The sequence below is a fragment of the Ranitomeya variabilis genome, chromosome 5 (assembly GCF_051348905.1).
Source record: "Ranitomeya variabilis isolate aRanVar5 chromosome 5, aRanVar5.hap1, whole genome shotgun sequence".
Taxonomy (NCBI): domain Eukaryota; kingdom Metazoa; phylum Chordata; class Amphibia; order Anura; family Dendrobatidae; genus Ranitomeya; species Ranitomeya variabilis.
The window spans coordinates 587,008,928-587,034,333 of record NC_135236.1 but is presented as its reverse complement, the minus strand read 5'-3'; positions in this window follow the sequence as shown (position 1 = coordinate 587,034,333).

Below are 25,406 nucleotides of genomic sequence, written 5' to 3'. Positions count from 1 at the left end.
AATACTAAAGTTCACACCAAACACAAACACACAATACACAAACATGACACACAGTACAGTACATACAACACATAACATAGAGTATATACTCACCATACACCACACTTGTAGGCGAAGCCCTCGATCCTCCAGGAAAAAATCACAAAATAAAAAATCAAATCCATACTCCCTGTCCGCAGAATCCATAAAACGAGTGTCCCACGCCGATCGGCTGCTCTCCGGCGATACACTGCCAGGAGCGAAGCTCCTAGCAGTGTATCGCGTACTGTCCCGGAGCTCAATGGCTCCGGCGTCTCGGTTAACGGCAGTACAGCTGCGTTGAACTTTCCCACGCAGCACTGCCGTTAAGCGAGAGAGCCGGGGTCAATGACCGCCGGTTAACTCGCTCGCGCATGCGCAGTGACACACCGACAGGAACTATGGCTCCTGTCAGTGTGTTGCTGCAGCCGTGGAGAGCAGACATATCTCTGGATGTGTCTGTTCTCCATGGAAGATCTTCGTGGGACCCTCGATGGATTTCTGCGGACAGGGCCAGGGAGTATGAATTTGTTTTTTTATTTTGCGTCTTTTTCAGGTCGAGGGTCTTCAGGACGGATTGAGCGTACAATAAAATATGGTCAAAAAGTGTGTGTCTTTATTTCATTAAAATATTTTTTTTCTAGTGTTTGTGTTTTTTTTTTTAACCCTTTCATTGGATTAATAATGGATAGGCGTCTTATTGACGCCTCTCCATTATTAACCGGGCTTAATGCCACCTTACAATAGCAAGGTGGCATTAACCCCTCATTACCCCATATCCCACCGCTACACGGGAGTGGGAAGAGAGTGGCCAAGTGCCAGAATAGGCGCATCTTACAGATGTGCCTTTTCTGGGGTGGCTGGGGGCAGATGTTTGTAGCCAGGGGGGGCCAATAACCATGGACCCTCTTCTGGCTATTAATATCTGCCCTCAGTCACTGGCTTTACCATTCTGGCGGAGAAAATTGCGCGGGAGCCCACGCCAATTTTTTCCGCCATTTAACCCTTTAATAGGATTAATAATGGATAGGCGTCTTATTAACGCCTCTCCATTATTAACCGGGATTAATGCCACCTTACAATAGGAAAAATACGTGCAAATGAAAGACGTGGCACTTAAATACGGGATACGTGGCACTTAAATACGTGGCACGTGGCACTTGTACGTGATACGTGGCACTTAAATACGTGATACGTGTCACTTATACGTGATACGTGTCACTTATACGTGATACGTGGCACATGGCACTTATACGTGGCACTTAAATACGTGGCACTTAAATACGTGGCACGTGGCACTTAAATACGTGGTACTTAAATACGTGGCACTTAAATACGTGGCACTTAAATACGTGGCACGTGGCACTTAAATACGTGGTACTTAAATACGTGGCACTTAAATACGTGGCACGTGGCACTTAAATACGTGGCACGTGGCACTTAAATACGTGGCACGTGGCACTTATACGTGGCACTTAAATACGTGGCACGTGGCACTTATACGTGGCACTTAAATACGTGGCACTTAAATACGTGGCACTTATACGTGGCATTCGTTTATGCGCACGTCTTCTCTGCCGCCGCAGCCTCTAAAATAAAAAAATAAAAATATATTTTGTAAACACAACAATGAAAAATATATCAAACATGCCTGGAAAACAATGTGGATTATGTAAGGGTACGTGTCCACATTCAGGAAGGCCCACCCCCTTCTGGGACGCAATGATGCCAGATGTGTTCATTGTACAAATCCGGCATCATCGCACCCCACGCATAGGGCCCTGTTTTATTCCTTGCGGAGCCGCAGCTTCTCAGCAAGGAACACGGACATGCTGTGATCATAAAAGACGCGCAGCATGTCCAGAGTCGCAGGGCTGACGCATGACACACAGTGGACACGTGATTTCATGAAATCCCCTCCACTATGCTGTTACATCTGGACGCTGCATGTTTGGCGCTGCGGCCCCACGCAGCGCCAAACACACAGCGTTTCCAGAACGTGGACATGTACCCATAACCCAATATATAAAACAAACAGACATCTGCTTACCTGACGTTTATGACGATTCAAGATTAGAAGAATCAACCCCAGGATCGCAATCCGGTGTGGTGTGCGGAGCTGGATCCGCGGGCTGTCATCTGGCCTACTCTCAGCACTCTGCAGAGCGCTGTCATTACAAACACGTCCACTCATTTTGGTGTGTTAAGTTCCAAAATGGAGGATGGAAGAAGAAAAGGGTTGGACAAGGAAATGACATCATTTTTTTTTTTTTCCCCCCCCACTGCAGTAAACTTTATTTCTGTCAAACACAGACAATCTGCAGACAAAACTGCATCAAAAAACGCACTAAAAAACGCACTAAAAAACGCACCAAAAAACGCACCAAAAACGCACCAAAAACGCACCAAAAACGCACCTGCGTTTTCTGCAGAGACCTGCAGTTTCAGTCAGGAAAAAAAAAGGATGGAAATCCTGAACGTGTGAACATAGCCTAAAGGTAAAAAAAAAACAGCGCTCAGAAACCAATAACTGCACCAATGATGGTAAAAACGAATCCACAAGAAAAAGAACGCATGTCCTCACATAAAAGTTAATCCCAGGGGCCAGCATACAGTATAATGCTGCTCCTGGAACCACACTGTGAGAAGGTGCAATTAATGTCACCAAAACTGTGAAAATAAATAACTCCTCAAGATATGCTGCTGCTAAGATAATGACAATTATCTTAGCAGCAGCATATCTTGTGGAGTTATCCATTTCCACATTTCCGGTTACATTAATTCTCACAGTGTGGTTCCAGGAGCAGCATTAGGGCTGTCCCACACGTCCAGATAATTCCGGTACCGGACAAATCGGTACCGGAGTTATCCGTGTCCGTGTGCCTGGGAACTCACGGAGGCCATACCTGCGGCACACGTGTGCCGCCCGTATGGCGAGTGGGTACCACACGGAGCGTGTGGTACCCACTCTGCATGGTGCTGAAGCTGCGCTTCATATCCTCTCTGCAGTAACGTTTGCTGCAGAGAAAATATGAAGAATAGTGTTAAAAATAAAAATTTAGGTGTCCGCCGCCCCCCCACCCCCTGTGCGCCCCCCCCGCTGGTCAGAAAATACTTATCCGGGTCCCCCGTCGGCTGTCGCTCCTTCCTGGTCTGGCCGCGCCTCCTACTGTATGCGGTCACGTGGGGCCGATCAATTACAATCATGAATAGTCGGCTCCGCCCCTATGGGAGGTGGAGCCACATATTCATGATGTAAATGATCGGCCCCACGTGACCGCATACAGTAGGAGGCGCGGCCAGACCAGGAAGGAGCGAGGGAGCGGATAAGTATTTTCTGACCAGCGGGGGGGGCGCACAGGGGGTGGGGGGGCGGCGGACACCTAAATCTTTATTTTTAACACTATTCTTCATATTTTCTCTATAGCAAACGCTGCTACAGGGAAGATATGAATACCGGCTTCAGCACCATGTGGGGGGACAGCGCTTACTGTAGCGCTGTCTCCTGCACGCACACGGACCCCAGACGGAGAATGTCCGTGTGAGGTGCGTGTTTTACGCGGACCCATTGACTCTATTGGGTCCGTGTAAAACGTGCGCTCCCACGAACACTGACATGTCTCCGTGTTTGGCACACGGAGACACGTTCCGCACACGGTCCGCAAAAAATCAATGACATCTGAACAGATGCATTGATTTTTATGGGTCTACGTGTGGCAGTGTCTCCGGTACGGGAGGAAACTGTCACCTCACGTACCGGAGCCACTGACGTGTGAAACCGGCCTCACACTGTATCCTGGCCCCAGGGATTAACTTCTATGTGAGGATATGCATTCTTTTTCTTGTGGATTCGGGACAAGCCATGGATCATAATATTTGATTATATTCACATTTTTCAAAAAAGGAAAAACATTTTTTAAAAACAATTGGCACTAACCCAAGCAAAAAGAAAAAATCCAGCTGAAGCATTTAAGAGACACCGCAAAGAGTAACTCATAAAAGAACTGATTATAAGGCCGGCGTCACACTGGCGTGTTTTACGGACGTATTAGAGGCGCAGAAAATACGTATTGCACACGGTACAATGATTCTCTATTGGCCAGCTCCTATCTGCCGTATTTTACGGATCCATATTATACAGTCTTGTACAGCCGTAGAAATCGCAGCATGCTGCGTTTGTCAGCGTATTGTGCAAAAAATACGCCAATGAAAGTCTATGGGGCGAGAAAAATACGGATTACACACGGACCAGCAGTGTGACTTGCGAGAAATACGCCAGACATCTCCAGGTGCCAGGAAATGTGCCAAGCCCTCAATCAGGAAGCTCAGACATGCTAATTAGCTGAAAAAGCCAGACAGACATCCCGGAAGTCTGGCGCTCGCCTCCACGGAGTTGCAAGCAGCATGGCAAGCATCGTCAACGTGGATATGCTCCTCATCCTGGTCCAAGAAAGGCCTGAAATCTGGGACCAGCGGGATCCAAATTATTCAAACCGGTCCAGGAAAGAGGCAGCTTGGAGGACCATCTGTGGGATCCTATTCCCAGATTATGCCCAACGGCCACGTACGGAGCAGACACAACTTTGTACACTTATGTTGCAACATTAATTAACCTTGAAAAATGCTTTAGCTACATGATTTCTTTCAGATTTTTTGTTAGCTTATTGCTTTTTAATTTTTAATTTTTGTTAAAAAAAAATAAAATAATCAACAACATGAGAAAGTGTTCACGTACATAGATAATATAGATGTTGTGTTGGGTACTATTTTTGTTAACGCCAGACTGGTACAGAGGGGAGTGAACCCTGTCCTTGTGTTGTTTCATTTTCTTATGTATAATATACTTGCTGTTGTAAGCAATTTAAACTTTAGGGAAATCATTTAAGAAGGCATATTATTAGCATCCACACAATATGATCAATCAATGGCAACTGTTGTAAACAATGTGCAGAATGAGCTTATATAATATTTGTTACCATGTCATTGCAGTGGATGATGTTATGACACGATGGCGCAGCATCAGGGACCAATATCGGCGGGAAAGGCAACAGCGGGCAAGAAGTGGCTCAGCAGCAACAACCAAAAAAAGAAAGTACATATACTACGATCGACTTTCATTTTTGGATCCCAGTATGGATCTAAGACAGTAAGTAAAAACCTCACAATAAAATTCTTATTTTTTTTATTATTATTAGAATTATTTGTTATTGTTAAAGCGTCATTTATTCCATGGCGCTTTACATGTAAGGAAGGGTATACAGAATCAAAACAAGGTAAATAATCTTAAACAATACAAGTCCAAACTGGTACAGGAGGAGAGAGGACCCTGCCCGCAAAGCCTCACAATCTACAAGGGATGGGTGGGAATACAGTAGGCAAGGGTAGAGCTGGTCATGCAGTGGTGTGGTCGATTGTTGGTGAATGCAGGTTATATGCTTGTGGGAAGAGGTGGGTCTTCTGGCTCTTTTTGAAGCTTTCAATGGTAGGCGAGAGTGTGATGTTTTGTGGTAGAGGGTTCCAGGGTAGGGGTGATATATAAGATAAATCTTATATACGATTGTGTGCTGAGGAGATAACAGGGTATTAGAGAAGGTGATCTTGTGAGGATTGTAGGTTGCGTGTAGCTAATTACCGTGAGACAATGTCACACATGTCTAAGAAACTTAGGTAAGAAAATGACTGTACTATTTTTTTAATGTTTTTTTTTTTCATACCAGAACACAGTCCAACCTCACTGAGAGGGAGACCGGGTCGGACTCGAAGGTTGTAGTAGATCCAGTTGCTGTTGATGATGAGATGGCAGGCCCATCTGTGGCGTCTTCTATATCCATCCTCCCTGGACCATCGGCTTCGGCATCACAACAGACAGCAACAAGTGTGGAAGATGCAGCTCCAACTATATCAGCAGCACCAGATCCTGTAAGCCAGAAAGAAGACCATGGACAGAGCAGCAGCCCTACTGTCCCACTGGTGTCCTCCCCACAGGCATCTGGGCCTTTACACAGAGGCTGCAGAAAGAGAGAGCTGCAAGCCATTATGAGGGAAGTGGACACTGGGGTCCTCAATTATTTGGCCAGGGCAGCCACGGATGATGGTGAGGAGGCCTTTGCTCGCAGCCTGGCCCGGTACCTTTGTCCCCTTCCCCGTGAGGTGAGGCTCCGTATGAGAGGGTGTATTCAAATCCTGATTGATTTAAGCACCGCCCCAAATGACCCCTATGAGGTTTTTGAATTTATTGAAAGAAAGCAGCTTTCACAACATAACCTCTTGCGCCTTCCACGAAATCAACAGGTGCATGGTCTATCAGGATTTGAAGCACCTCCTCCACGTGTGCCTACACCTCAACACCTCCCTACCCAAAATCAACCAAGGCCACCCCCGTACCATATGGCAGCCTATAACCAACCTTCCCAATATGGCCACTTTTCCAGACCCAGTGCTGTAGGCTGGTCCCAACCTGGGTTTGAATGACATGGCCATTTTGGGGGTGGGTATGAGTCCAGCCAATATGTTCCTCAGCATGAGGGCCACAGACAAATCACTTATGGCCAATACCCAAATGGCTAATATGAACAAGGCCTTTATTTTGATCCGCCACACACAGCATCCACACAGGCTGAAGGACAATTGGCCCAACAAAGGCCACCTGAGCAGGACCCTGAGCTGCCGCCATCACCTCCACCAACTTACAGAAATCTGTAAGCAACATTTTTTGTTATTTGTTCCGTGTAACCATGTTTTGGTTACCTTTGTGCTGTAATTGCATTTTGTTCTATTGTGGTTTTTAAAAAAAAAAAAATATATATATAACACAAAAAAACCATATGAAACAAATATGGTTGAAAGTTTACAACAAAAGGCTTTTGCTTTAAGTAAAAAATTTTGTCAAAAGCCAATTGACGTTTGTGGGACAATCATTCTTACATCACACACATATGCTCTGTTCATAAGCATCTGGTAATTAAGTAAATACAACACACACAGTACAGTTTCTGTATGAAACAACATTTATATGGTGCAAATATGTTTGGAAAATAAGAAAATCATAACTGAGAAACAGCATAATCTTGCCAGGGAGTAGCACCCTGAGGAGAAACAAAATAATTTGTGAAAATATCTCTCACTTTGATTCCAGAAAGGGGACGGCGCGGAGGAGGGACATGTGGTGTAGGGCTACTCACATTGGGCAACATTTCTTCACCAACAACAGATGACGGACAATCATGAAGTCTTGTAAAATTGTGCAAAACAACACACGCTTTTAGAACTTCATTAATAGTATTCTCACTCAGCTGAATGGCAGACTGAAGGAGACGCCATTTAGCACACAGAATCCCAAAGGCCCACTCCACCAGTCTACGCGCCCTGGAAAGCCTCAAATTAAAAACACGCCGCCGGTGATCCAGGTTTCGCCTGGGATAAGGCCTCATTATTATTATTATTATTATTATTTATTGTTATAGCGCCATTTATTCCATGGCGCTTTACATGTGAGGAGGGGTATACATAATAAAAACAAGTACAATAATTTTAAACAATACAAGTCATAACTGGTACAGGAGGAGAGAGGACCCTGCCCGCGAAGGCTCACAATCTACAAGGGATGGGTGAGGATACAGTAGGTGAGGATAGAGCTGGTCATGCAGCGGTTTGGTTGATCGGTGGTTACTGCAGGTTGTAGGCTTGTCGGAAGAGGTGGGTCTTCAGGTTCTTTTTGAAGATTTCGATGGTAGGCGAAAGTCTGATGTGTTGTGGTAGAGGGTTCCAGAGTAGGGGTGATACGCGAGAGAAATCTTGTATACGATTGTGGGAAGAGGAGATAAGAGGGGAGTAGAGAAGGAGATCTTGTGAGGATCGGAGGTTGCGTGTAGGTAAGTAGCGGGAGACGAGGTCACAGATGTATGGAGGAGACAGGTTGTGGATGGCTTTGTATGTCATGGTTAGGGTTTTGTACTGGAGTCTCTGGGCAATGGGGAGCCAGTGAAGGGATTGACAGAGGGGAGAGGCCAGGGAATAGCGGGGGGACAGGAGGATTAGTGCGAGAGTGTTCGAGGGGAGGCCACAGAGCAGGAGGTTGCAGTAGTCAAGGCGGGAGATGATGAGGGCATGGACTAGGGTTTTTGTAGATTCTTGGTTGAGGAATGAACGGATTCGTGAAATATTTTTGAGTTGAAGTCGGCAGGAAGTGGAAAGGGCTTGGATATGTGGTTTGAAGGAGAGATCAGCGTCAAGAATTACCCCGAGGCAGCGAGCTTGTGGGACTGGGGAGAGAGGGCAGCCATTTACTGTAATGGTTAGGTTCGTTGTGGGGTCGCGTGAGATGGGGGGAAAGATGATGAATTCTGTTTTGTCCATGTTAAGTTTCAGAAATCTAGCGGAGAAGAAGGATGAAATAGTGGACAGACATTGAGGGATTCTGGTTAGTATGGAGGTGATATCTGGTCCAGAGATGTAGATCTGTGTGTCATCAGCATAGAGGTGATACTGAAAGCCATGAGATTCTATGAGCTGTCCCAGGCCAAAGGTGTAAATGGAGAAGAGCAGGGGCCCAAGGACTGAACCTTGCGGGACTCCGACAGATAGGGGGCGAGGTGAGGAGGTGGTGTGTGAGTGGGAGACGCTGAATGTCCGGTCTGTTAGGTATGATGAGATCCAGGATAGGGCCAAGTCTGTGATGCCAAGGGATGAGAGGGTCTGTAATAATAGGGAATGGTCCACTGTGTCAAAGGCAGCCGACAGGTCGAGGAGGAGGAGAACAGAGTAGTGTCGCTTGCTCTTGGTGGTTAAGAGGTCGTTGGTGACCTTAGTTAGGGCAGTTTCAGTGGAATGGTGTGACTGGAAGCCAGATTGTAAGCGGTCAAAGAGGGAGCAAGAAGAGAGATGGGAGGACAGTTCAAGGTAGACGTGTTGTTCCAGTAGTTTGGAGGCATAAGGGAGAAGTGATATAGGGCGATAGCTAGAAACAGAGGATGGGTCAAGATAGGGCTTTTTGAGGATAGGTGTGATGGAGGCATGTTTAAAGCTTGAGGTGAAAACACCAGTTGTTAGTGATAGGTTGAAAAGATGGGTTAGGGTTGGGATGAAGACTGTGGTGAGGTTTGGGATGAGGTGGGATGGGAGCGGGTCAAGTGCCCAGGTGGTGAGATGCGATCTTGAGAGTAGAGTGGAGAGTTGATCTTCTGTAATGGTGGAGAAGTTGGTTTTGGAGGTGGAGGGCTGGGAAGTCGGGAGGAAGGGCTCTGGGGCTTGTTGACCAAAACTGTCTCTGATGCTCTCAATCTTCTGCTTGAAAAATGAGGCAAAGTCTTCAGCGGAGATAAGTGGGGAGGGAGGAGGTGCTGGGGACAGAGGAGAGAATTGAAGGTGTTGAATAACTGTTTAGGGTTGTGAGACAGGGAGGATATGAGAGATGAGAAGTAAGTTTGTTTAGCTGTGGCAAGTGTGGTCTTGAAAGTAGTGAGGGACTGTTTGAATGCGATGAAGTGCTCGTTGGAGTGGGATCTTTTCCATCTGCGCTCAGCAGCCCTGGAAGCTCGCCTCAGTTCTTTGGTCAGGCTGGTGTGCCAGGGCTGTCTGTTGATTTTGCGAGCTTTGTATGTGTAAGTGGGGCAGCAGATTCCAAAGCTACAGCTATTGTGGTGTTATATAGAGCGGCAGCGTCATCCGCATTGTGTATGCAACTTATGTCTGTGAGAGGGAGGAGGGATTCAGAGAATGAATGTAGGTCAAGATGTTTAAGATTTCTGCGAGGGTGTGAAAGTTTGTGGGGTGGGGATTGTAGACATGGAGTGGAGAGAGATGAGAATGTGAGAAGGTTGTGGTCAGAGAGAGGAAGAGGTGAGTTAGAGAGGTTAGATAGGGAGCAGAGGCGGGTGAAGATGAGGTCCAGTGTGTGACCATCTTTGTGAGTGGCTGCAGAAGACCATTGATTGAGACCAAAGGAGGACGTGAGAGATAGAAGTTTAGTGGCAGCTGAGAGGTAAGTGTCAATGGGGATGTTGAAATCGCCCATGATGATAGTGGGGATGTCCACAGATAGGAAATGAAGTAGCCAGGTGGTGAAGTGGTCAAAGAAGGTGGTGGCTGGCCCTGGGGGGCGGTAAATGGCAGCCAGATGGAGGTTGGAGGGGGAGTAGATGCGCACAGAGTGCACCTCAAAGGAAGGGAGGGAAACAGAGGGTGGCAGTGGGATTGGGGTGAAGGAGCAGTTATCTGACAGGAGAAAACCAACTCCTCCGCCATGCTTGCTGCTGGGGCGGGGTGTGTGAGAAAGGTGGAAGCCACCGTAAGAGAGTGCAGCAGGGGAGGCTGTGTCAGAAGGGGTGAGCCAGGTTTCGGTGATGGCGAGGAAGGAAAGTTTGGTAGTAACAAAAAGATCATAGATGGAGGAAAGCTTGTTACAGACAGGGCGAGCGTTCCACAGAGCTCCTGTTAGTGGGACTGGGGAAGCGGGGGCTGGGCGAATGGGTATAAGGTTAGCGAGGTTACGGAAGTTTGTGATGGAGTGTGGATGGGAGGTAGAAATGACTGTGGGAAAATGGTGAGGAGGATCAGGATTTGGAGAGATATCACCAGCAGTGAGAAGGAGCAGAGATAGTGTTAGCAGGTGGGAGCAGGAGAGGGCATGAGGGGGCTGCGTGTGCTTTGAGACAGAGGATTGTATGCTAAGGAACAGTTCTGAGGAGGAGGTGAGATGGATGGGGAGGATTGAAGAGGAGATGAACAGTTCCTTACTTGGTGTAGGGATTGGGGGAGGTAGCAGAAAGTGAAAGATTATAGGGGTAAAAGTGACAACAAACTGAAACATTGTTTGCAGTGACTGGCCAGTTACCTTCCGTTCCCTTCAGGTTCAATTCAGGTTTTAATTCTAATGTAATCCACACTTTTAGAACACACTTCTAGAAATCACACTGCAGACAAAAGTCATGCAGACTTGTGCTATGCAATATATGGAAAACTAAGTGCGTTCAGGTGTGAAGTAGAGAGGAGTGGTCTCTGCTCATCTTGGTCAGAGAATTAAGGGTGGACCAGATGCATACAATCAAGCCTAAGTAAACAAGGTCATAAATATCACAGGGTAAGTTGGGGTTAGCTAAAAGGCATACCATGAGAATGCTAGGAGCAGAGGAAAGTCTGTGTGCAAAGCTGGGTGATGTACTATGTGCACTTCATAGCAGGAGAGCTGGGTGGATGATCATACCATGAGAATTACGGAGCAGAGATGTCCAATTGACATTCCTTGTCAATTGGAAGGCCTCATCTCCCACAAGAACATATAGCACCGGTTGAGCATTGGAGCCTGGAAGTTGTGGTGGTGAGAGGTCTAACTGGTTTTCACGTAGCCGCCGACCCATAATGGACGAATTGAAGACGCTTGAGTCTCCTGTTCGCCCATAGGCCCCAATGTCTACAATTATAAACCTGTAGTTACTGTCAACTACAGCTAAGGCTGCTTTCACACTAGCATTGTTCGGCGGACATCAAAATGCGTTGTTACGATGCATCGACGGATGCGTCAAAAATAGTGAAAAATGGATGCAACGCATCCAGTATTCCGACGGATCCGTCGTAAATCCGCTAGACGGTTCCATCGAAAAACTGGATCCGTTGTATCCATTGTGTCCGTTTTTAACATCCGTTTAATCCGTTTTTATGACGGATCCGTTTTCCCTGCCTAAAAATGGGAGTCTCCTAAATGTGATTGGCTACTGGAATCTAGGGAAAACTATATATTGACTGTTTTTACAGCCCATCTTTGAAAGGGTTTAGAGAAAGTGGCAGAGATGGAGCAAGTGCTTGTGAGGATTGCGAACGTAGTTACTGATGTGATTTTTGAGACCAATCGGCTGGATAATAATGGTTCGGGAGAAGGAGGCGGCAGCAGCAAGACGGAGGATGCTTCAACCTCGACATTGCAGACTATGGATTCATCCCATTAATGCACTGCGGATGACCCGGGGCGTCTATTCTACTCTGTACATGGAGTTGCGCCAGAACCCGGAGAAATTTTTTAATTATGTTCGGATGAGGCAGGGGCATTTTGATTTGTTGCTGGAACAAGTTAGGGATGTCATCCCAAGGCAGGACACACGCATGAGGCTTTCCATTTCACCGGCGGAGCGGCTGATGGTGACCCTGCGGTAAGCTTATTTTTTTTTTTTTTTAATCATTGTTCATATTTAATGCCATGTAAACATGTTTTAACCTATGTGAACATGCTGCAGAAAATACTGCACTGAAACACAGCGTTGCATTTTCTGCAGCATGTTATTTTTTTTATTGTTTGGGGCCATTCCACATTTTTTAACACCTGCTGCATAATAGGAATGCACAGATGTAAAAAATGCTGTTTTTAATGAGCACTACAAGAGAACTAAAACTTCTGCAGTGCCATTTATCGAAACTTTAAAAAAAAGGTAAATTTAATATTTGTGTGCATTGCTTAAAAATGTTATGTGAGTCTTTGATTTTGACTAACATTTTTATTTGTTTTCCGCAGATTCCTGGCTACAGGAGAATCCCTAACTTCACTACACTACCAGTTCCGCCTTGGAATATCAACTATTTCCGGAATTGTGAAAGTTAGCTGCCTGGCTATATGGGATATCTTGCACACGGAATACATTCCACAACCGACAAAGGACATCTGGCTTTCAAGTGCAGAACTGATTGAGAAACTGTGCCATTTCCCAAACTGCTTGGGTGCAGTAGATGGGAAACACATCCGTATTGCAAAACAGGCAGGATCAGGCTCAGAGTACTTCAACTACAAGAAGTACTTTTCAATTGTACTCATGGCCATTGCAGATGCCAACTGCAAATTTCTGGCTATGGACATTGGAGCCTATGGCCGGTCCAACGACTCCCCAAGTCTTCAAAACTTCACCAATGGGCCGATGTTTGTATGGAGACACGTATGACTCCACCAGCAAGAGCACTCCCGGGAACAACTGGACCACCTATGCCTAATGTCTGTGTGGGTGATGAGGCCTTCCAGTTGTCCCCACATCTCCTAAGGCCGGTTTCACACGTCAGTGGCTCCGGTACGTGAGGTGACAGTTTCCTCACGTACCGGAGACACTGACACACGTAGACCCATAAAAATCAATGCATCTGTTCAGATGTCATTGATTTTTTGCGGACCGTGTGCGGACCGTGTCTCCGTGTGCCAAACACGGAGACATGTCAGTGTTCGTGGGAGCGCACGTTTTACACGGACCCAATAGAGTCAATGGGTCCGCGTAAAACACGGACCTCACACGGACATTCTCCGTCTGGGGTCCGTGTGCGTGCCGGAGACAGCGCTACAGTAAGCGCTGTCCCCCCCACATGGTGCTGAAGCCGGTATTCATATCTTCCCTGTAGCAGCGTTTGCTATAGAGAAAATATGAAGAATAGTGTTAAAAATAAAGATTTAGGTGTCCGCCGCCCTCCCACCCCCTGTGCGCCCCCCCGCTGGTCAGAAAATACTTACCCGCTCCCTCGCTCCTTCCTGGTCTGGCCGCGCCTCCTACTGTATGCGGTCACGTGGGGCCGATCAATTACAATCATGAATAGTCGGCTCCGCCCCTATGGAGGTGGAGCCACATATTCATGACTGTAAATGATCGGGCCCACGTGACCGCATGCAGGAGAAGCCGCGGCAAGACCAAGAAGGAGCGACAGCCGACGGGGGACCCGGGTAAGTATTTTCTGACCAGCGGGGGGGCGCACAGGGGGTGGGGGGGCGGCGGACACCTAAATCTTTATTTTTAACACTATTCTTCATATTTTCTCTGCAGCAAACGTTACTGCAGAGAGGATATGAATCGCAGCTTCAGCACCATGCAGAGTGGGTACCACACGCTCCGTGTGGTACCCACTCGCCATACGGGCGGCACACGTGTGCCGCAGGTATGGCCTCCGTGAGTTCCCAGGCACACGGACACGGATAACTCCGGTACCGATTTATTCCGGTACCGGAATTATCTGGACGTGTGGGACAGCCCTAAAACTGTATGCAAGCAGAGACTTGACCCGAACAAAAAGAGTTTTCAATTACCGATTAACAAGAGCAAGAAGAGTGGTAGAGTGTGCATTTGGCATTCTCACTGCAAAGTGGCGTGTGCTGCTCACCGCCATAAGACTGCACACAAAAACAGTGGATGAGGTTGTGAAGGCCTGTGTGGTCCTGCATAACTATGTACTTTCAAAGGAGCCTGTTTCCGTGGATGATGAGGACTTGGAGACCACCCTGTGGGATTACCACAGCAGCTCTGTACGTTCCGCCGGTTCTGTTTCCAGAATGAGGGACCACTTTGCAGAGTATTTTGTGTCACCTGTGGGCAGGGTTCCATGGCAAGAGAACATTGTGTGACATCTTTATTTCATGTCTCTGTGATTTATGTTTCTGTACAAAGTTTTTTTTATTGACACCAACTTTTAATAATTAGTTTCCAAAACTTTGGTATATTTTGGGTAATAAACCAAATGTTATACTTTCTAACGTGTGGTGTGTAAAGTTTTTTTACATTTAGTTAGCATACTTAAATGAAGGCACTTTACAAAAAAATTGTTTTTAAACCAAACCAAATTTTGTTTTACATATTACAATATAATAAAATTTTGTCATTCCTTAATTTTTTAAAAAAAAATTTTGGTAAACATTTTTTTTTTGTTGGTAAACCTTTTGGTAACCCTTTTTTTTGGGTAACTTTTGTTTGTAAACTTTTTTTGTTAAACTTTATTTTGTTTGTTTAAACCTTTTTTTTAATAAAAATATAACAGCACCATTTTTTTTTACACAAATTACAAATCTGTAAAGTGTGGGGTGGAGATACTAGCGGAGGGGCTGGAATGTTGGACCACATCGATAGGTGGGGAAAGCCTACTGGGTTGGGGTGTAGTGGAAGGGGGGGGAAAAACAGGAGGCTGAGCAGGGGGGGGGTGGTGTTGGGGTAGGTGGAATACTAAATGGGGAAGAAAAGGTGGACAAGGAAGAAAACATTGGGGAAGACACTGGGATTTGGGACTGGGTTGGGTATTGGGACTGTGTTTCGTATTGGGCCTGGGGTGGGAATTGGGACTGGGGTGGGAATTGGGACTGGGGTGGGTTAAGTTGTAGTGGCTGTGTGGGAGTTTGGGCTTGGGACATGACCCACAGTAGAGCAGCATGGCAGTCGTGCATTACCTGCATCTGCTGGTCAAGAGTAAGCTTTTCCATGCTCCTGCGCATTGATTGGAAAAAAAGGTTGCTTGGAGCTGGACTTGCATCTGAATGCATCCTATCCAAGCGACTGCTGTTTTCACTGATGCGTGTTTGCACCATGTTGAACCCAGCAGTCACTTGCTCTCCCAAAATTTTGAAAAAGCTTTGGAAGGATGCATTCAGATGCAAGAACTCAGGAGCATAGCTCCTTTCCGGACCCCTCTGTCGCTGCCGCCACAAACCTAATGGTGGTCTAGAGGTGGCAGGATCAGAGGGGTGTGGTAAAGGGAACGCTAAGTCTTGACCAGCAGCTTCAAGTAACGACAGCTGCAATGATGCTCCAGTGCTGGCAGCGGTGGAAGTGGATGGGGCAGAGGTACCGGAAGGGTCAGATGAGGGGTCAGAGGGGTGGGGTCTACTGATGTGGCCCTTGGTGGCAGACTCCTGAGAGATCGCTCCAGAGGGGTCCAAGGTAGATGCAGGCGCCCGATGGCTACAGACGGTGCTGTGAAATAGAGAAAAAAAAAATATTAATATATTGATAGGAAAAAGCCCTGACTAAAACCAAACAAGTTACACAGGTAAACATGGTGATTTATTCAATGGGCTGTTGAATACTTGCACTCTATTCAGCATACTTTCCCGGATGAAGGACAGGGCACCGCTATATTTGTACCGAGTCCTTCGCCGACGTGCTGAGCCACTCGGGGCCTGCATCTCCTGGTTAAACTCCCTCTTGAAGTGATCCCTGAGTGACTGCCACCGCTTCCTAACCCTTTCACCTGTAAAGACAGGAATAAAAGCAAGTGTTAATTAAAACATATTACGTTCAGTTCAAAACATAACTTAAAAGTGAATACTTACATTCTTGAGTCTGCTGCCTTGGCTCAAGGTCCTCCCACCTCGGCAAAATGTTTTGGCAGACTTCGTCCCAGAGCCGACGGGTGACATGTGTATCAGAATGCCAGCGGTGAGCCATATTCCACAGCGGCTCCCGCTCGCGGACCTCCTCGATGAGGCGGTCCACATCGATGCCAATGATGTCCTCACCGTCTGAGTCGGGAGCACGCTGTGAATACTTTGAGAAGAAAAAAAAAAATTAATACACAGAAACACAAAACTATCAAGAGAAAAAAAAACAAAACTCACTGCTGGCTGACCGAGGTGGCGATTACGCAGGCTCTGGGAGCGCCTGGGAGGATCTTGCTGGTGTTGGCCAGATTGTGCAGCAGACTAAAAAAAAAAGAAAAAAAAAAGAAAGAATTATGTTTCAGGTAGGCATATGTTGTATGTGTACTGTGATGTATGATGAAGTGTTTTGTATGCGTTGGGTTCTCTGTGATGTGTGAAGCGACTGTTTTGGCACAACTTACACACTGTGCGCCCTCTCCTTGGATTTCTCCACCCCTCTTGTCTCCTTCTGAGAGGCCCTCGGCTGCTTCAGCTTCCTGTGAAAACATAATTAATGCATATAGTGATAAACCGACATTTTAAGTATAGCACCAAAAACTTAAAAAAATGTAAAATTACCACAGCACGCTGTCGCTGTGGAGAAGGGCTCTCAGAAGAAGACATATTTACAGGCAGGCTGCTGTGGTCCCTGGTGCTTTTTTTATTCCGGGCTGGCGGCTGTGGTCCCTGGTGGCTCTGCAAGTATAAAGACCCTTGTAATCTACAATACACATTGAAATGTCAGCTTCATAGAATGTAAGTCTTTATACTTACATCAGCAAAGCGGCTTGCTCCTGTGGTCCTTCTGGGCAGGCGGCTGTGGTCCCTGGTGCTTTTTTTTCCGGGCTGGCGGCTGTGGTCCCTGGTGGCTCTGCAAGTATAAACAGGGCCAGCTCCAGGTTTTTGAGGGCCCCGGGCGAAAGAGTCTCAGTGGCCCCCCCCCTTTAACACATACCACTAGGGTTGAGCGACTTTTATTTTTATAGGATCAAGTTGGGTTTCACGAAACCCGACTTTCTCAAAAGTCGGATCCTATAAAAAAGTCGGGGTCGGCCGAAACACGAAACCCAATGCAGTGCAATGGGATACTATGGTTCCCAGGGTCTGAAGGAGAGGAAACTCTCCTTCAGGCCCTGGGATCCATATTTAAGTGTAAAATAAAGAATCAAAATAAAAAATATTGATATACTCACCCTCGGACGCGCCCTGGTACTAACTGGCAGCCTTCCTTCCTAAGAATGAGCGCGTGAATGACCTGCGGTGATGTCACGGCTTGTGATTGGTCGCATGAGTGGTCACATGGGCGGCCGCGACCAATCACAAGCCGTGACGTCATCTAAGGCCCTTTACGCGCTCATTCTTAGGAAGGAAGGCTGCCGGAAAGAAGCCGAGGGTGAGTATATTCCTATTAGGTATATACTCACCCTCGGACGCGTCCTGCTTCTTTCCGGCAGCCTTCCTTCCTAAGAATGAGCGCGTGAATGACCTGCGGTGATGTCACGGCTTGTGATTGGTCGCGTGAGCGGTCACATGGGCAGCCGCGACCAATCACAAGCCGTGACGTCATCTAAGGCCCTTCACGCGCTCATTCTTAAGAAGGAAGGCTGCCGGAAAGAAGCAGGGCGCGTCCGAGGGTGAGTATATACCTAATAGGAATATACTCACCCTTGGCTTCTTTCCGGCAGCCTTCCTTTCTAAGAATGAGCGCGTGAAGGGCCTTAGATGACGTCACGGCTTGTGATTGGTCGCGGCCGCCCATGTGACCGCTCAGGCGACCAATCACAAGCCGCGACGTCACCGCAGGTCATTCACGCGCTCATTCTTAGGAAGGAAGGCTGCCAGTTAGTACCAGGGCGCGTCCGAGGGTGAGTATATCAATATTTTTTATTTTGATTCTATATTTTACACTTAAATATGGATTCCGATACCGATTTCCGATATCGCAAACATATCGGAACTCGGTATCGGAATTCCGATACCAGATTCAGAAGATCGCCGACCTCATGGCCGACGCCACACAGGGGTCGGGTCGGGTTTCATGAAACCCGACTTTGCCAAAAGTCGGCGACTTCTGAAAATGGCCGACCCGTTTCGCTCAACCCTACATACCACGATTCATGATGCCCAGATACAGCAGAGAAATATAGCTATAGTACAATGCCAGATTTCACTTCTTACATGAGTGATAGCTATTGTAAATTCTGCAGTGTATATATACAGGACACGAGGAGCGGTACTGTGCAGTGTATATATACAGGACACGAGGAGCGGTACTGTGCAGTGTATATATACAGGGGAGTGATGGTACTGTGCACGGTATATATACAGGGGCGTGAAGGTACTGTGCAGTGTATATATTACAGGGGAGTGATGGTACTGTGCAGTGTATATATAAAGGACAGGAGGAGCGGTACTGTGCAGTGTATATATACAGGGGAGAGGTACTGTGCAGTGTATATATACAGGGGAGAGGTACTGTGCAGTGTATATATACAGGGGAGAGGTACTGTGCGGTGTATATATATAGGGGAGAGGTACTGTGCGGTGTATATATACAGGGGACAGGTACTGTGCAGTGTATGTATACAGGACAGGAGGAGTGGTACTGTGCAGTTTATATATACAGGAGGAGTGGTACTGTGCAGTGTATATATACAGGACAGGAGGAGCGGTAGTGTGCAGTGTATATATACAGAGGAGTGATGGTACTGTGCAGTGTATATATACAGGAGGAGCGGTACTGTGCAGTGTATATATACAGGGGAGTGATGGTACTGTGCAGTGTATATATATACAAAAAAGACTCACAAATAAATTAAGCATGGCAAACTATAACTGTGAACCACAATGGAAAGAACAAGTGTGGGAAAGATGGATCCTAGCCTGCTTAAGTTTTAAACGGACAAAATGTACTGGACAAGTCGTGTAACATGATACACACAAGAGATTGGCCTAGGGCCCGAACAAACGACCAAAAAGTCCATGTATAGATAGTAACAAAATTGCTTTATTTAGGAAGACATTTAAAAACTGGAGCAAAATGGACACAGGAAATGAAAAAACGGCACAAGGAAATGGCAACTAGCACCAAGAAAGTGCAACTGACAGGCACATGTGGACGGACAGGCCGAAACCCCACACTGAAGACATATAGCGAAATGGAAATAAAAAAAAAAAAAAAAATGTGATATAGTGGTCTGGCACAAATAGTAAAGACTGTATCATGTATATATGTATACACTAAATCAAACACAAACCACCAATGGGAAGCCTAGCGTTAACAATATGGGATATCATACAAAAAATGGCATCAACATGTGTTATGAGAAAACCCTGCAGGAAAATTCCCTAAAGGGAAAGCAATTTTGTTACTATCTATACATGGACTTTTTGGTCGTTTGTTCGGGCCCTAGGCCAATCTCTTGAGTGTATATATATAGGACAGGAGGAGCGGTACTGTTCAGTGTATATATACAGGGGAGTGATGGTACTGTGCAGTGTATATATACAGGACAGGAGGAGCGGTACTGTTCAGTGTATATATACAGGGGAGTGATGGTACTGTGCAGTGTATATATACAGGAGGAGCGGTACTGTGCAGTGTATATATACAGGACAGGAGGAGCGGTACTGTTCAGTGTATATATACAGGGGAGTGATGGTACTGTGCAGTGTATATATACAGGAGGAGGGGTACTGTGCAGTGTATATATATAGGACAGGAGGAGCGGTACTGTTCAGTGTATATATACAGGGGAGTGATGGTACTGTGCAGTGTATATATACAGGACAGGAGGAGCGGTACTGTTCAGTGTATATATACAGGGGAGTGATGGTACTGTGCAGTGTATATATACAGGACGGGAGGAGGGGTACTGTGCAGTGTATATATACAGGACGGGAGGAGCGGTAGTGTGCAGTGTATACATACAGGACAGGAGGAGGGGTACTGTGCAGTGTATATATACAGGACGGGAGGAGCAGTACTGTGCAGTGTATATATACAGGACAGGAGGAGCGGTAGTGTGCAGTGTATATATACGGGACAGGAGGAGGGGTACTGTGCAGTGTATATATACAGGACAGGAGGAGTGGTACTGTGCAGTGTATATATACAGGACAGGAGGAGGGGTACTGTGCAGTGTATATATACAGGACAGGAGGAGTGGTACTGTGCAGTGTATATATACAGGACAGGAGAAGGGGTACTGTGCAGTGTATATATACAGGACAGGAGGAGGGGTACTGTGCAGTGTACATATAGAGGACAGGAGGAGCGGTACTGTTCAGTGTATATATACAGGACAGGAGGAGCGGTACTGTGCAGTGTATATATACAGGACACGAGGAGCGGTACTGTGCAGTGTATATATATACAGGGGAGTGATGGTACTGTGCAGTGTATATATACAGGAGGAGCGGTACTCTGCAGTGTATATATACAGGACAGGAGGAGTGGTACTGTGCAGTGTATATATACAGGACAGGAGGAGCGGTAGTGTGCAGTGTATATATACAGGACACGAGGAGCGGTACTGTGCAGTGTATATATACAAGGGAGTGATGGTACTGTGCAGTGTATATATAAAGGACAGGAGGAGCGGTACTGTTCATTGTATATATACAGGACAGGAGGAGGGGTACTGTGCAGTGTATATATACAGGGCAGTGATGGTACTGTGCAGTGTATATATATTCAACAGCCGCGCAGCCCAGGCCCCCAGCACCTGTCCTGTATATATATTATATATACTGTCATACAGGCTGTATAGATACAGTATATACATATACAGGACAGGTGCTGGGGTCCTGGGCGGCTGCTGAAGTATATAATATACAGTATATCAGCTGTGGCCGCCCCAGGTCACCAAGACTGTTAGAATACAGCGATACATTGCACTGACTCAGGGCGGTTAGGAGTTCCTCTGGAATCAGGCTGCCTGAATCTGATAACTTCAGCAGTCAGTGAGTGAGTGCAGCCAGCGAGGGGCGGGCGGGAGAGCAGAGCAGGAGAACGTGCTCTCTCCGCCCACAAACTGTGTCACGCTGGCTGCCTTCTTAACCCCTATGTGCCTGGCCCTGCACTGACAGTGAGAAGATGCTTGTGCCAGCACAAATTGAACGGCCAGATGGATCTCTGACAGCGTGAGTGGGCCCCCCCGTCTCGCCAGGACCCCGACACTTGCCCGGGTGCTGACGCCGGCCCTGGTCTGTGGGTACATGCGTGTGTGTGTGTGTCTGTCTGTGTGCGGCTTTGTGTCCGCCTGTGTGCTTTTGTGCATCTGTGTGTTTGCATAAGCCTGTGTGCATCTGTGTGTTTGCGTACGGCTGTCTGCTTTTGTTTGTGTGTGCGTGCGTTATTCCTGCGCCTCGGTGCTTTTGTGCGTGTGCATTTGTTGTGCATGTGCCAGTGTGCTTTCGTGCATGCGTCTGGGTGATTGCAGGTGTATGCGTCCGTGCGACTGGGTGAGTGCACGTGAATTTTTTTTTTTTATGTGATGTATTTACCAAGTAGTGTGGTCTGTGCAGCATGTGGTTTCAGTGTGAGCGTGTGTCTTGTGTGTGTGTTAGGTTTTTTTCTATTTTTTTTTTTTTGTTATGGTTGAAAACATTTCCAGTTGATGTACTTGTATTTAAAATAAAGAGCATTGTAGCTCCTGTGATTGTAAAAAAAAAAAAAAAGAAAATTAAAAAAGAATTAATAATTTAAAAAAAAAAAATGTCTGTAGTATAATTTCACAATGTTAAATTTTAAAATGCTGTATGTGCAAATGGCCACACATGCAACACTGAGTTGCTGTTAGGGTGTATTGTTTAAGATAAAAGGTAATCTAAAATTTTTAAAGGGTTAAATTTTCAAAAGTGATTTTAAAAGGGATCTTTTAAAATCAGATACATGTTCTCAATACATTTTCAACTGGTGTGTAGGCATTTCAATTTTACAAGAGGGTGTATATATATTTTTTTTTGGTGTGGGGGGAAATGGTTTTACAGCTTGCACATACTAATATAGTAGGTAATCCAGCTCAGGCTGGTGTGCTTTGGTTTTCAATTTTTGGGGGGTTTTTCAAAACTTTTGGTGTACACCTGCATGAACATTGCTCACATCATTGGAGCAGGGTGGATATTAAATCTTTTACATTAGTTAGTTATGGGGGTGGTTCTAATGATACATTCTTTATACTCAGGGCCGGCGTCAGCACCCGGCGCACCCGGGCAAGTGCCGGGGCCCTGGCGAGACGGGGGGGCCCACTCATGCTGTCAGAGATCCATCTGGCCGTTCAATTTGTGCTGACACAAGCATCTTCTCACTGTCAGTGCAGGGCCAGGCACATAGGGGTTAAGAAGGCAGCCAGCGTGACACAGTTTGTGGGCGGAGAGAGCACGTTCTCCTGCTCTGCTCTCCCGCCCGCCCCTCGCTGGCTGCACTCACTCACTGACTGCTGAAGTTATCAGATTCCGGAGGAGCTCCTAACCGCCCTGAGTGAGTGCGATGTATCGCTGTATTCTGACAGTCTGGGTGACCTGGGGCGGCCACAGCTGATATACTATATATTATATACTTCAGCAGCCGCCCAGGCCCCCAGCACCTGTCCTGTATATACTGTATCTATACAGCCTGTATGACAGTATATATAATATATATAAAGGACAGGTGCTGGGGGCCTGGGCTGCGCGGCTGTTGAAATATATATATACACTGCACAGTACCATCACTGCCCTGTATATATACACTGCACAGTACCCCTCCTCCTGTCCTGTATATATACACTGAACAGTACCGCTCCTCCTGTCCTGTATATATACACTGCACAGTACCATCACTCCCTTGTATATATACACTGCACAGTACCGCTCCTCGTGTCCTGTATATATACACTGCACAGTACCACTCCTCCTGTCCTGTATACATACACTGCAGAGTACCGCTCCTCCTGTATATATACACTGCACAGTACCATCACTCCCCTGTATATATACACTGCACAGTACCGCTCCTCGTGTCCTGTATATATACACTGCACAGTACCGCTCCTCATGTCCTGTATATATACACTGCACAGTACCACTCCTCCTGTCCTGTATACATACACTGCATAGTACCGCTCCTCCTGTATATATACACTGCACAGTACCATCACTCCCCTGTATATATACACTGCACAGTACCGCTCCTCGTGTCCTGTATATATACACTGCACAGTACCGCTTCTCGTGTCCTGTATATATACACTGCACAGTACCCCTCCTCCTGTCCTGTATATATACACTGAACAGTACCGCTCCTCATGTCCTGTATATATACACTGCACAGTACCCCTTCTGTCCTGTATATATACACTGCACAGTACCACTCCTCCTGTCCTGTATATATACACTGCACAGTACCCCTCCTCCTGTCCTGTATATATACACTGCACAGTACCACTCCTCCTGTCCTGTATATATACACTGCACAGTACCCCTCCTCCTGTCCTGTATATATACACTGCACAGTACCGCTCCTCGTGTCCTGTATATATACACTGCACAGTACCACTCCTCCTGTCCTGTATATATACACTGCACAGTACCACTCCTCCTGTCCTCTATATGTACACTGCACACTACCCCTCCTCCTGTCCTGTATATATACACTGAACAGTACCGCTCCTCGTGTCCTGTATATATACACTGCACAGTACCACTTCGCCTGTCCTGTATATATACACTGCACACTACCGCTCCTCCTGTCCTGTATATATACACTGCACACTACCGCTCCTCCTGTCCTGTATATATACACTGCACAGTACCGCTCCTCCCGTCCTGTATATATACACTGCACAGTACCCCTCCTCCTGTCCTGTATATATACACTGCACACTACCGCTCCTCCCGTCCTGTATATATACACTGCACAGTACCCCTCCTCCTGTCCTGTATATATACACTGCACAGTACCATCACTCCCCTGTATATATACACACTGAACAGTACCGCTCCTCCTGTCCTGTATATATACACTGCACAGTACCATCACTCCCCTGTATATATACACTGAACAGTACCGCTCCTCCTGTATATATACACTGCACAGTACCATCACTCCCCTGTATATATACACTGCACAGTACCGCTCCTCGTGTCCTGTATATATACACTGCACAGTACCACTCCTCCTGTATATATAAACTGCACAGTACCACTCCTCCTGTCCTGTATATATACACTGCACAGTACTTCTCCCCTGTATATATACACCGCACAGTACCTCTCCCCTATATATATACACCGCACAGTACCTCTCCCCTGTATATATACACCGCACAGTACATCTCCCCTGTATATATACACTGCACAGTACCACTCCCCTGTATATATACACTGCACAGTACTGCTCCTCCTGTCCTTTATATATACACTGCACAGTACCATCACTCCCCTGTAATATATACACTGCACAGTACCTTCACGCCCCTGTATATATACCGTGCACAGTACCATCACTCCCCTGTATACAGTGGGGCAAAAAAGTATTTAGTCAGTCAGCAATAGTGCAAGTTCCACCACTTAAAAAGATGAGAGACGTCTGTAATTTACATCATACGTAGACCTCAACTATGGGAGACAAACTGAGAAAAAAAAATCCAGAAAATCACATTGTCTGTTTTTTTATCATTTTATTTTCATATTATGGTGGAAAATAAGTATTTGGTCAGAAACAAAATTTCATCTCAATACTTTGTAATATATCATTTGTTGGCAATGACAGAGGTCAAACGTTTTCTGTAAGTCTTCACAAGGTTGCCACACACTGTTGTTGGTATGTTGGCCCATTCCTCCATGCAGATCTCCTCTAGAGCAGTGATGTTTTTGGCTTTTCGCTTGGCAACACGGACTTTTAACTCCCTCCAAAGGTTTTCTATAGGGTTGAGATCTGGAGACTGGCTAGGCCACTCCAGGACCTTGAAATGCTTCTTACGAAGCCACTCCTTCGTTGCCCTGGCGGTGTGCTTTGGATCATTGTCATGTTGAAAGACCCAGCCATGTTTCATCTTCAATGCCCTTGCTGATGGAAGGAGGTTTGCACTCAAAATCTCACGATACATGGCCCTATTCATTCTTTCATGTACCCGGATCAGTCGTCCTGGCCCCTTTGCAGAGAAACAGCCCCAAAGCATGATGTTTCCACCACCATGCTTTACAGTAGGTATGGTGTTTGATGGATGCAACTCAGTATTCTTTTTCCTCCAAACACGACAAGTTG